The following is a 13,246-nucleotide window of genomic DNA, read 5'->3' as shown; positions in this document are numbered from 1 at the left end:
TTCAGCAATCAATGTCCTTTCTAGAGCTAGATATTTTTGAGCACCATGATAAACTTGAAACAAATGAACACCCTATATTCAAAATGGACTCTGCTGGATATTTTCAGTTTAGGTTAAAACAAGAGTTATGTGCACACTTGGAGGCCTATATGCAGACTATTGTCAGAGCAGTATGTGGAGTTCAATTTCATGTAAGTGGATAGCAAAGTGGAGACATTCCAATACATTCCTCAGACAGTGTAAGAAGCACCTAAAGTTTCACTGACTTGCTCAGACACAGCTGTTATGTATCGAGAAATAAAGGAGGCCGTGAGACAGTCACTTAAATAACACATTGCTCACTGAGACACCAAAGAGACAATCCAAGCCAGCGCTCTGATATATATTTACAGAGGCATGCAGTCACAATGGCTACCAGCCATGTACTAAGAACATTATTTTATATATGCAAACAGACCCCCCATAAAGGAACTGTAACACTCACTGAGCTATGTACCGAAGACCGAGGTCCACCAAGTGAACCATCAAAACAGGTATTAGTTTAAAGATGTCCGAGGACTGGCACACTTGGGCAACTGCAACCAGTTTTAGTGCTAGGGCAACTTCCCATTTAAAACTCCCTAATAAACATAACTCTCTTCTCTCACCAATTATAAGCCACCCTAAGGTAGGATGTAGCTAAGGCATAGAGTTTGATGCTATGTCCTTAACAGCTAACACACGTACTTAAAAGTTTTAGTGAGCTAAGTGTGCACTTACAGGCCTATATGTAGTTATATTTTCAGTGCTGCACGTTCAGTTCAATCTCATCTAAGTAAATATCAAAGAGGAGAACTATACATTCTCTCAAACACTATTACTAGCATATAAACTGGATTATTGTATAATATAAACTTGATTTTAGATTTTTTAAATATACAATATAAAATGCATACTCTGTTTTGTTTTTAAATATCCACTTGAATTAAAACTGAAGATTTAAGCTGACAAACAAGGATCGAAGGCGAAAAGCTTTAAATAAAGAATACTGTTTGAAAAAGTGTCAAAACAAAATAGGAAACTGTGGACAGAATACAATCAGGAAAAAAAACTACTGGTAAGTGAACTAAATAGTTTCGTCAAACAGTCATTAGAAATATAAAAATATTGAAAATGATGTGAACAAAAAGAAAACTTTGCCAACAACTCAAAAACAAAAAGTAACAACTCATATTGAAAATGGACAATGTTATAAAGTAAAAAGTCATGTAACAGAAAGGCAGAAACAGTGTACAGAGAAGAAAATAATTAGAAGTAGAGTAATACGAAATTTGATAAGAAATATAAAGCAGAATAAGAGAAGATCAGTAGCTTTTAATCAAACACAACATATAGAAACTGTTGTGGATAAAGCATTTGCCTTGAAGAGAAAATGTTTTATTAGTATTAAACAGAATGAAAACATAAGCTAAAACAGTGTGGAGCAGGGTAAGAAAAAGCCAGAGGGGCGTGGCCAAGCAGGCAATGGCGTCAGACGTGCTCTGTTAGAGCTCCGTTCCAACGTACCCAACATCTGCTAAATGTATCAGATTTAGCGCGCTAACGAGGTCGGCGATTAAGCGTATCGGACCGTGGTCAGGCCCGGAGTGTGCTGGGCGATTTCCAAGAACTGAAATCGTCACGCTCAGCAACTGCAGCCACGGAACGATAGAAGAACTCAGGCGGAAGTGGAGGGAGCCAAGCTGCAATTCTAGGACAGTCCCGGTGATGAGACACGCCCAACAGGCCGAGAAACAATGAAGCCCTGGCGTGGAGCCATAGCAGTCCCGCCCGACCAACTCTTGTATTGAGAGAACTGCGGCTTACCTAGAGCACATGTGGAGACATAGGAGTCCTGAGCGTGGACGGCTGGGAGTGATTGGCAGTCCACAAGGTGCTGGAGGACTGGGCCCGCGACCTAGTTGGGCCGGTGGAGACTTCAGCTGGGCGCTCAGAGACTTCAGGATCAGTGTGGCAGGACGAACGAACCTGGAGATATAACAAGCAATAATCTTCTCCGGGTTCGGGGGCGCAATAAGCTAGGACTTAATGCACAGGCGCAGGGGGCTAAACATAGGAGGACAGTGCACACTTTAAGGGTCCTGCAGCAAACCTGTGTGCTGGGCTGCAGTGGCTGATACCCTGGCTTTGACTTCAGATCCTGAACCTAGTTTCAGACAACAAACAAGTGGCCGCAGACACGTGAAACTTGAGAGGCTTTAACAGATATCAAAGCCAAAACCAACTAAGGACATATGATGCAGTATTCCGCTCGCTAAAATACCCAGAAGATTATTGCTGCGAGCCCGGGGCGACTATGTCACAAAGAGGACGGCCACAGACGGGTCACGCTGTTCAGCCCCCCTTGACCTGCGCACAGACAGACAAGATGGCTGGAGAGGGGCCAACAGAACAAATGACCGCCAAGCTGGATGCTGTCCTAGCAGCGGTAGAGAGGCTGAATAAAACTATGGATCAAACTTGTGTCTCCTTAGAAGGTAAAATAGACATGGTGGTAATTGATTTGAACCTACAGTGTCAGAAATTCTTCCGCATAGGGAGGCCATGGACAGGAGCTTTAAAGATCTTGAGGCCAGTGTTAATTACCTGGAAAACCGTGCCGAATATGCAGAGGCAATTCTTCAATTCCCCCTTCAGCAGCAGGCGAATGGTTGAATACATGGGAATCTACAGGGGGCGCATCGGTATCAACTGGAACAATGGAAACACATCCCAGTGGCCAGACCGGTAAGAGTAGGAGAGAAAGGAAACGCATCAAAACCACCCCTTGGGCCCAACATGTAACAGATGAAGCAAGACCAGAGTAGTGCCCTACAGGCAGCAGCGGAAATCGGAGGGACACCAGGCGAAGTGTCGTGTGAATCCAGCATACAGGAGAGAGACAGTGAAGGAGAACTATCTGACGAGACCCTTTTTTCACAAGGTTCAGAAGACCTGCCAGAGATCACCCCTCAAATTGCGGACGATGCACTTTAGTCTCTGACCCAATACTTAACAGACATGCTGAACATGTGGCAACTGGCATACACGCAAGTACAATTGGCCTAGTTTATAACTTTCAGGTAACATTGTTCTGTAAGGTTTATTCATAGGTACTGATCTGTGCTACAAAAGATGGGTGGGGAAGGGGTGGGACTAAAGAACTATGTTTATGTGGGGGGGGGGGGGGGAAGATTCCAAGTTAGGCGCACGGACCCGACCTACATTTTCAGTGTATGGCCCCGGTTATCGCTTTTTAAACCAAAACATTAAGGGGCACCATAAACCTGTGTGTGTTGTGTTATAAACTTATTACGCCTGTGCAGCGACCCCCCCCCCTCCCAGACATTGTCGGAATGTTGTTTGCTACTTCTATAGTTTGGACGATTGCTAGTTGCATTCTTGCCCTTTTGGTATTAAATGTTTTAGTGTGGTACAGTAATGCAATCCATCACATGCTGAGTCAACACAATTATTTTACTGAAAATAAGGTGGATCAGCAACAGTCTTTACCTAGGTTTTATTCCACGCCCAACAATAAGGTCCGAAAACGGCGTGCATATCGCACATTTGCTTGTGTACCAATATCATGGCCCCAACCAAAATATGTACGTGGAACGTAAGAGGCATACATAGCCCCTCCAGCAGATACTTAATCTATTCATATCTCAAAAGACATCACATTCAGATCGCACTCCTCCAAGAGACACACTTAGCTGGGGCCGAGGTCCGGAACCTACAGAGGAGATGGAGGGGGCAACTACACGCCACGAGCTACTCTGCGTACGCCAGGGGCGCGCTGGGTTGGGTTCGACCAGGCACTCCTTTACACATAGAGGAAAGACTGATTGACACGGAAGGTAGATCTGTTATAATATGTGGTAGACTAGATGGCAAACAAATCATTATTGCATTGACCTATGCACCCAACACTGAACAGGCAATATTCTTAGATATCCTGTCAAACAAATGAGCGGTTTGGTATGGAATCCCCATGATCCTGGGCAGGGACTATAATAGTGTTCTAGATGTAACCCTCGATCGCTCCTTTTCCCCCTACCAGGCACGCACACAACAGCCGCCATGAAGGCACTAAATGGATGGGCTCACAGTGGCGCTTTGTAGATGCATGGTGACACAGGAACCCGCATGATAAAATATATTCATTCTACACTGGGGCACATAGATTACACGGCCGACTTGATCGTATATTAGTGTCTGAGGAACTTCTACAAGTCATCGTGGAATCCCAATATTTGTGGAGAACCCATTCAGACCACAACCCACATACACTGCAATTAGATTGAAACATCACCTATCCCAATATGGAGGCTACAGTCAGACACAATAATGGGTGTGATATATTGGGATTCAGTGGGGGAGGCGATAGAGCAATATTTCGAGGTAAATGCAGACTCAACTCTGTCACCATTTAAAGAATGGGACGCTTTCAAAACAATCATTAGAGGACTTTGTATTTGCAAATAAGCGGGCATGGTCAAACAGCTGGAAAAAGAACTTGCTATCTTAGAGAAGACATTGGCAACACAAGAACGCAGTGCAATCACAGGATCGACCAAGCGCCTAGCTGACAGAAAGGAGGCACATGCCCGACTGTTGGAAAGGCTTTACGGCCTTAATTATGCAGCGCACTCAATGCGCACACACCACTTAGGAGAAAAAGCTGGTAGACTAATTGCATGGTTGATCCCGACAGAAGACGCCACTTCACCAGTCACTTCAATCCGCTCTGCACAAGGCATCACAAAAAGGACATACATAGGGAACTTGCGACCCACTACACTTGATAAGTCTGCGATCCTAGCTACAGCTGACGACATTCAAGAGTACTTAGCAGACATTCAACTACCACAGATCACACCCGAGCAAAGACTGGAACTAGATGACCCAATTCTAATAGACTAATATAAGAGCAAGTACACATGCATTAGCAACTGGAAAAACACCTGGTCCGGATGGCCTGCCGGCAGAGTTTTATAAGGTATATGTAGGAACACTGGCACCTCAGCTTAAGAAAGATTACGATGCTTCGTTAACTGATTCGAAGCTCTCAGCCACACAAAATGAAGCACTGCTGATCTCCCTTTCAAAGCTAGGCATAGACCCATTGATGTTAGGATCGTACAGGCCACTGGCGCTACTGAACACGGATTACAAGATACTGGGGTTCATAATAGCAACAAGGCTAGCACCAATGGTACCGTCTTTGCTAAAAACAGACCAAAATGGGTTTGTCCGAACTAGAATCACTTCACTCAACATCCGCAGGCTCTTCAGGGTACAGAAATAGGCCACAGAAGACTGGCCTCGCTCAGGCTGCTTAGTGTTAGATTTAGAAAAGGCTTTCGTCTCCTTAAAATAGTCATATTTGCTAGCGGTACTGTGAGGATACGGTTTTGGAGACTCATTCTTACATATGATCAGATTACTTTACATGCAACCCTCCGTAAGTGTCCGGACAGGACAGTTATTATCGGAAAATATAAAAATCAATAGGGGTACCAGGCAGGGTTACCCCCTGTCGCCGCTCCTTTTCTCACTTGCAATGCAGCCATTGGCTCTGTGGGGAGGGCGCAGACTGGGGTGTCACACTGGGAGATGGTCTACACGCCGTCTCTTTATGCAGAGGCATCTATTAATATATCTGAAAGACATCCATAATGTACCTCCCACCTTAGCAGATACCCTTGGAAATTTTGAGAAGGCATCGGAACGGAGGGTAAACTGGTTGAAATCATGTCTGTACCACTTCCGGGAAGAGACCAATCACCCAAACTTCTACAATAACAATTCGCTTCTCCATTGGCAGCCGAACACTTTCCGATACCTGGGCATATTTATATATCGGACCCCACTGACATCCTGGAAGGGAACCTGACCAGGGCTGTCACTGCCATACGAGCGCAGATTAGGTTCCGGAAGACACTTCCACTGAACGTGATGGGTAGAGTAGCTTTGAGCAAGATGGTAGTACTACCCAAACTATATTTTTTCACCAACCTCCCGGTATACGTCCCAGCCAGGATATTTAGTTAACTCGAGCAGATGATCAGAGGACTTATTTGGAATTCAGGCTGTCCCAGGATACCATTATGGTAACTCTACGCCCCTACTGACAAGGAAGGACTGGCAGTACCTAATTTAGAATTATATTCCTTAGCAGCACAATTACAGTGGAGTGACAAAGTGGTTCGCTGGACATGGCCTGGAAGACAGGGCCTCCAACCGCCATGGTCCCAATCTCAGATTGGTCATCTGTTCCACGCGATTGCCCGCATCGCAAGCCCCTCGCAGGTTTATCTTAAAATAGCACATCGCTGCTACTGGAGAAGATTATATCTTACTAGAAATACAGTGCCTTATGCCCAGTTGTTACCACTCTTAGGGACCCCCGGAGGAAAGGTGGGCACCGATGCTGGAACGCTAGCATACTGGCATACAGCCAAGCTACATACACTGGGAGACCTGTATTCCGACAGGGATTTGAGACCCTGGCAGAGGAAAACTATCTACCAACAGTACAATTCCGGTTACACAACTCCATTAAGAGATCGCTTACAGCGGCCTGGGAGATATAACTGTACAGCCAAAGATGCATCTTTTGATACAATATTTATACGTGATGGGCAATGGCTCGCACATAATACACTGGTTGATGGAAGCACTACTCATGCACACGATAAAACCTACGACAGACCGCGAATGGGAGATATCAGCCAATCCCCCCCACACACAAAGAAATTCTAAATTCTGCCTTACACAAACATATCACGCACAGGGCACATCTTTCACCAGACAAACTGAACGATTATTTTAATATGACCACTTTGGCATGCCCCCGTTGTCTGCAGATAAATGCGGACTTTCTTCATATGCTGTGGTCATGTGCCACCCTACACACGTATTGGCAGGCAATCACAGCAGCACTAGCGAAGTATACCGGAAGACCACCTCTACAGATATGGGAATAATGTATACTAGGCTTTTACCCCAGATCAAAAGAGCATAAAGTAAATGTAAATGTAAATGTGGGTGTACTTGTAAAGCGCACTGCGACTCCATGGAGTATCCTGGCGCTGAAGACCGCTGGGGAACCCGTCCTGATTTTTCCTGTGAGATTGTCCCTTTCTGGGTATCTCCAAAGTGAAACCAGGCATCCCCAGCGTCTGTGGGGGGCCGTTGTAGAGATGAGGCAAGCTTAATGCCCAGAGTTGCCGAGTGTGTTCCCTGGTTAGAGTAGGCACCGAGGCGAGAATTATCGAGTCCGTTTTGACCCTGGTCCATGAACGTGCCGCGTTGGGAATTGAACCCTGGTCCCGGGCTGTTCTCTGCTTACGGGTCTGCCGCCTCTAACCAGTGAGCCACACCACTCCAACCACAAGGTTCACTGATCTGGGCCTTATAGTCGCCAAACGGCTGATTACAAAAAGATGGAAACACGCAGAACCTCCCGTCCTAAATAGCTGGTAAAAATCACTGACATTGTGGGCTCAGGCTGAGAGCGTGTCATTACATAGGGAGGAAATAGCAGGTCTGCATAAATACCCCATTGCGCAACATTGGGATACCATACTGGTGGAACTAAAAAACACCGATGAGGAAGCTGGGAACAACTCCCCACAAGTGGCGAATGTGCGAGATTTAGATGCAGATCGTTAAGCATCCCACTCTTCGGCCTCACAATGAGTCTAATACTAGTATTGTGTCCACATAAGATCAAACAAGGAACACAGAATACTGGAAGCATGAGAGATCTAGTTGATCATCACACAAGACATTGGGGGGAGGATAATAATAAAGAGGGAAGGGACAGACACACTACAGAATAGAAGAAAAGATTGTACACCTATCCAGTACATTATGATCCAGCTGTAACAGATTAGCGATGGTTTTCTTAACTTTGATTGTTCGGTTAAAAAAAAAAAACAATCACATTTGTATTAAAATGTATAATTGAATAGAGAACTGTTATATATGAACATATAATATATATTGATTGGTGCGCATAGAGAAACGACCCTCTTGAGGATAAGGCAGTACATACCATAGACAGCTCAATGTGAGCATGGATATAGATCATGTGCGATAAACATTCAAAAAGCAAACATGTAAACCAAAAACAAATATATAATTGTTTAATAGCCAAAATTGATATTATATACAGAAACTCTTATTGAAGGCCAATGCGCAAAAGGAATGTATATTACTTTTGCTATATCTGTCTTGCCCCTTATCCCTCATGTATTATGCTACGAAGATTATTTCACTGCTATAAAAGACAGTGTTCAGTCTTTCATATCTATTTGAAAATGTTACATGATGAGATTGAACAAGAAGATATCATCGCAGCTAAAATAACTAAAGAAAGTTCAAAAGTAGCTAAAGTTCTGGACCACGGACTCAAGATCCTCTTGGACAACCAATTATTCAGAATGAAGCAGCTAAAGCCATGAATGAGGTGGTAACAGCAATGGAACAAGTGAAACGGGGTACTATTGATTTTGAACTGTTAGAAGCACTACTAAACACTTAACAGAAAAAAAATCTTTATGGAAGTAAAAAAGAAACTACAGCATGGATTCCTGCATAAGAAGAAAGAATGGCAATGCTCATCATTTAAACCTATTCAATTACACATCAGTGGTCAAGCTGGAACAGGAAAATGTTTCTCAAAGTTCTCTACACAGGTCTACAGAGTTACATTTGTCATGTGTAGTAACAGCACCAACTGGATTAGCAGCACACACATTAAAGGAATTTCTTTACACTGACTACTTATGCCACCTGTTGAAAATGATAAAAAACAGGAATACCAAAATTTATATGGAGACATTTGCCATGAAGTCTCAAGCATACTGAAGAAACTGAAGCTCCTAATCATTGATGAGGTGAGGATGGTCTCAAAGGTAATGCTTGCTTTTGTACAATTGATAATGCAACAAATTTTAAAAAGAGTACGACTTATTGTTTGGAGGAAAACATTTAATCGTCTTCGTAGACCTACTGCAACTTACTCCTGTCGAGCCGTTTGAGGTTAAGATCATCACGTACGCTGACGATACTCAGCTTATCGTGTCTGTCAACCTTTTAGACAATAATAAGTCCATCCTGACTAACTGTTTGGAAAAAGTCTTGGCATGGATGGACTCTTCTTTCTTAAAGCTGAATGCTGCTAAAACAGAATTGATGTTTCTGGGAAAGACCACCAACTTGTAGATCGGCACTCTCTGACCTAAAAGTATGAGGGCATGCCTGCCCCCAAAGATCAAGTAAAAAGCCTCGTAGTCTTGCCGGTCCACAAGTTGAACTTTAAGGCGCAGGCGTCCAGGGTAGCAGGCACCGGTTATGGCATTCTTAAAATGATCAGGAGGATCTTGCCCTCTTGCCTTTTAATGCCAGGAAATTGTTGGTGCAAGCACTGATTTTGTCGAGGCTTGATTATGCCAATGTACTCTACCTGGGTTCCCCCTGTTCGACGATAAAAAAAACTTCAAACGGTCCAAAACTGTGCGGCACGACTTCTTATGTAGGCTCATAAAAGGGAATCTGCTAAACCGCATACTAAGGCATTGCACTGGCTGCCAGTAGACAAAAGAATTCAATGTGTATTGTCCATTAATCATTGGCGGCTAGTACTCAGCCGATTCTACAATCTATCATTTCCCTGTATGTCCCTAAAAGACCTCTTCGCTTTGAGATGAATCATCTTGCCATTGTTCCCAAATTCAATCGAGCCCGGAGTGGGGGCTGTCTCTTTTCTGTCATCACTGCTAAAAGCTGGAATCAGCTGCCAGATGGTATTCGTCTTGAGGCCAATCATCTTTTATTCCGCAAGCATCTTAAAACCCTGTTGTTTTCTTGACCCCCTCTACACATGCGGTTTAGGTTTTGTCTTTAGCGCTGGGAGGCCTTTGGTAGCCAAGCGCTTTATAAGTGTTTTAACGTGTTTAAAAAAAAAAAATTAAAAAGGACAAACTGTTTTCAAGACACATCTCTATAGTGAGACCAGGAATTCTTTGGGAAACATTGCCAATGTTAATATTTGGTTGCATTTCTAATGCAAGGAACTAGTGAAGAATATGCAAGAATCCTCTGCTATGAAAAACGGAGATACTCTAAAAGAAATAAGAACAGGAGTTTGACTAAAGACAGTAAACAAGCTTTAGAAAGTAGACCAATCAAAAAACTGTTTCAATCATGGCACATCCTTTGGGAAGCTGGAACCCTTATCTATCCCTCCTCTCACAAGATTTCAGGGAACTAACATGCCAAAAGTGCCTCTGTCTCCTGCAACAGTCAGAAATTATCCCTAGCTCCTAATTAGGCATGATTTAGTAATGTACTTGGATGTCGTATCACACATACGGGGGGAGCGGTTTCTGGTGTTTGGGACATTTTCTTGTCCTGTGTATATTAATCAATGGCATGATGATCTGAATCGGTGTTTATTTATAACACAATATATTGTGTTGTATGTACAAACGTCCTTGGCATTGTATGAAATAAAGAGATTTGCACTATATACTCCAACGGGATCACACTCTTAAAGGCTGCACATCAGTGATGGTCTCATCTTTAGGGCCTTGGGGCCCTATCTTTCAGGTTTTCAGTCAGGTAGAACTTTTATCCTGCACTAAGATTTGCCTGGCTGCCTCGCCTTACTTCTAAGCGTTAACGAGAGCAGCCAGGCATTAATGTTTCAAGTTTCAAGTTTCTTTATTACCTGTATAGTTACTTAAAACCATTGCAATGTTAGTGCATAAAGTACAAAATTAGAGCATAAAATAAAAAAGATAAATATATCAAATGTTCGCAATGTATTTATGATTTATTATGACGGCAGTCTTCAGATTAAAGCCAAAGTAAAACCCATTGTTGATAAATCATTACAGATATACAATCAGACTTAAATTTTAGACAAAGTATATGTCCTTATACAGCTGAAGCTATAAATTGCAGTCTCATGTTCCTTTGGACCAACCATGAACTTCTTTTTGCAGAACATCTTGTTTGTATTTCTCAAAAATCACTTGTTGCAAGGATTATCCCTTTACTGCTGTCAGTATCTCCTTGTAGTGGACTAGTTTGGGGCATGCTCCTGTTAGGGTATGCTTCAGTGCCAAGGCCTGGTTCCGTTTTTGTAGTTTTGGGCATTTTTTGTTCAGCCAGCAAAAGGAATTTTACAAGCCTACAATTTAGTTATGTATTTTCTGGGTTTAAACAGGCTAGCACCGCTTGCCTTCTGGTGCGGATGCCTTTCTGTTTGAATGGTTCTTTAAGAAACTGTTGCAGTGCTTGGTGCAGTTCCTTGCATAAGCAGATTAGATGAACTATGTCGCCTTGTTTGGTTTTGTACAACCTGCACGGCTCTTGTGCTTGTGTCCTTAGCCATGGTGGAAAATGTTGAGCGCACGGAAAGATTCCCATCCTGTGCCTCAGAAAATTCATTTGTATGGGCTTGGGGTAACCCTGGTTGAAAAATGGCTGTGGAGCCAGTGATTTATAAGAGTTAAGGGTCATCCAGGCATGCGATCTATTTGAGATGCTTGCTTTGTCCTCGGCCAAAGAAATTTGTTTTAGGGATTTCCTGACCACTTTTTTGAAGTTGGGGTAGCCAATTTGCCCATCCCAAAGTTCTGTGAGTTTGGTAGATTAGAAGGCTAGCTGAAGGTAGCTTCTGGCTTTGGAGTGCTCCCTATGCTGTATATCCTGCCACAGCAGATGGTTTAACAAGTTTGTGGTGGCGCTTCTGATCCTGTGCAAGCAGATGGCATGAGAGCCATACCTAGCTAGGTCTTGTCGTAAGAGTCCAAACGCCAGCCTTATTTGAGCCGGTGATGTATAGGTCGGAAGGCTGAACATAATTCTATAGGCTTTGACCTGCGTGTTGTCCAGCTCCTTTGCATCTCTTCCCCACATCGCCTTGCTACCATAAGCAAATGATGGAAGTAGTTTAGCCTGGACTACCTTCAAAAGCTGAGTCAGGGTAGGTCCCAACAGTTTATTTGCAAGATTTTTCATTGTTAGGGCAATCAGCAGACCTTTCCTTCTAACTTCCTCTTTCTGGCTCCAGAACGACCCTTGCTTGTCGAATATAACTCCAAGCTACTTGTATTCCTGAACTGGATCAAGTTTTGTGACACCAAGGAATCAACTTCTATGGAGGTTCTTTTTGCTGTTTATTGACATTGTCCGTGTCTTGCTCAAGTTTCTTTTTAAATTGTTTTCTGTGGCGTAGATCTGCACTTCCGTCAGTAGATGCTGGAGACCAACGTAAGTGTGACTGAGCAGAACTACGTCATCAGCGTACATGAGGTTTGACAATGTTTTCCCTCCTATCCTCAGCAAGAGTGAATTACAGGCATCAAGCGTCGTTGGCAGGTCAGCCATATATAAAGTTAAACAGGGTTGGTGCAAGCACACAACCCTGTTTCAGTCCCTTTGCTGTGGAAACTTTCGAGGAGATGGAGTCCCGCCGCCTAACTTCACCTGCACCCAGGTAATGGGTTGACAGTTGCCCATGGATGGAAATCTCTCCTTTAAGGGATTACCTATTTACAGCTCTCGATTTTTTTGCTAAAGATGCTGCAGGAGGGACACCATCATGCAGATAAAAATCATTATCAGAGAGGGCAGTATGCTGAAGCCCTTCTTGAAACTGTCAAGACCACTTCACTCCTTTTGTTGAAGTCCCTCTTCAATGTTTTACGAAGACACGCTGTTGCTTGGATTGTGTTTGGCACTTGGGCGATCTGCCTTTGATGTACATTATTTACTGATTTAATAACAATCTCAAACTGGCACTTCATGCTTTTCAGAAAGATTTCCCTCCAAAGCGTTCTCAATTACTAGATGTCAGTGTAAACTAGAAATATTCATTCATCTTTTAAAATACAGGTTTTTATACCACTTTAATTCTGAGGAGATGCAGTTGCTCTGAAATAGTGTAATCAAGAAAACAAATGTATGTTTTGTCAACTCAACTTAAAATAGTTTTTAGGGGCGTGGTCTGGCAGGGAATGGAGTAGGGCACAGCTAGCCCTCGTTGTGAGTTCTCGCGGGATTTTAAGCTTGCTTTGGCTTTTCCTGCTGTTCCAAATTTACCCAGATTTACCTGCTTTGGATGTCCTTAGGTGCCTGGCGTTTGTGGGCCTTTTGTTCCAAGACCGGGGACCCAGCTTTCTGCAGACATGGCGTCCCGACCTAC

At 43.4% G+C, this 13,246-nt stretch overlaps 1 protein-coding gene across 4 annotated transcripts in view; it reads right to left on the bottom strand.

Moving 5' to 3' along the window:
* BIRC6 (baculoviral IAP repeat containing 6) overlaps positions 1 to 13,246 on the bottom strand; it is a 2,208,279-nt gene that overhangs the window by 2,121,289 nt on the left and 73,744 nt on the right. The window lies entirely within an intron of this gene.

The sequence above is a fragment of the Lissotriton helveticus genome, chromosome 6 (genome assembly GCF_964261635.1).
Source record: "Lissotriton helveticus chromosome 6, aLisHel1.1, whole genome shotgun sequence".
Taxonomy (NCBI): Eukaryota; Metazoa; Chordata; class Amphibia; order Caudata; family Salamandridae; genus Lissotriton; species Lissotriton helveticus.
This window is presented reverse-complemented; position numbering and strand designations above follow the sequence as displayed.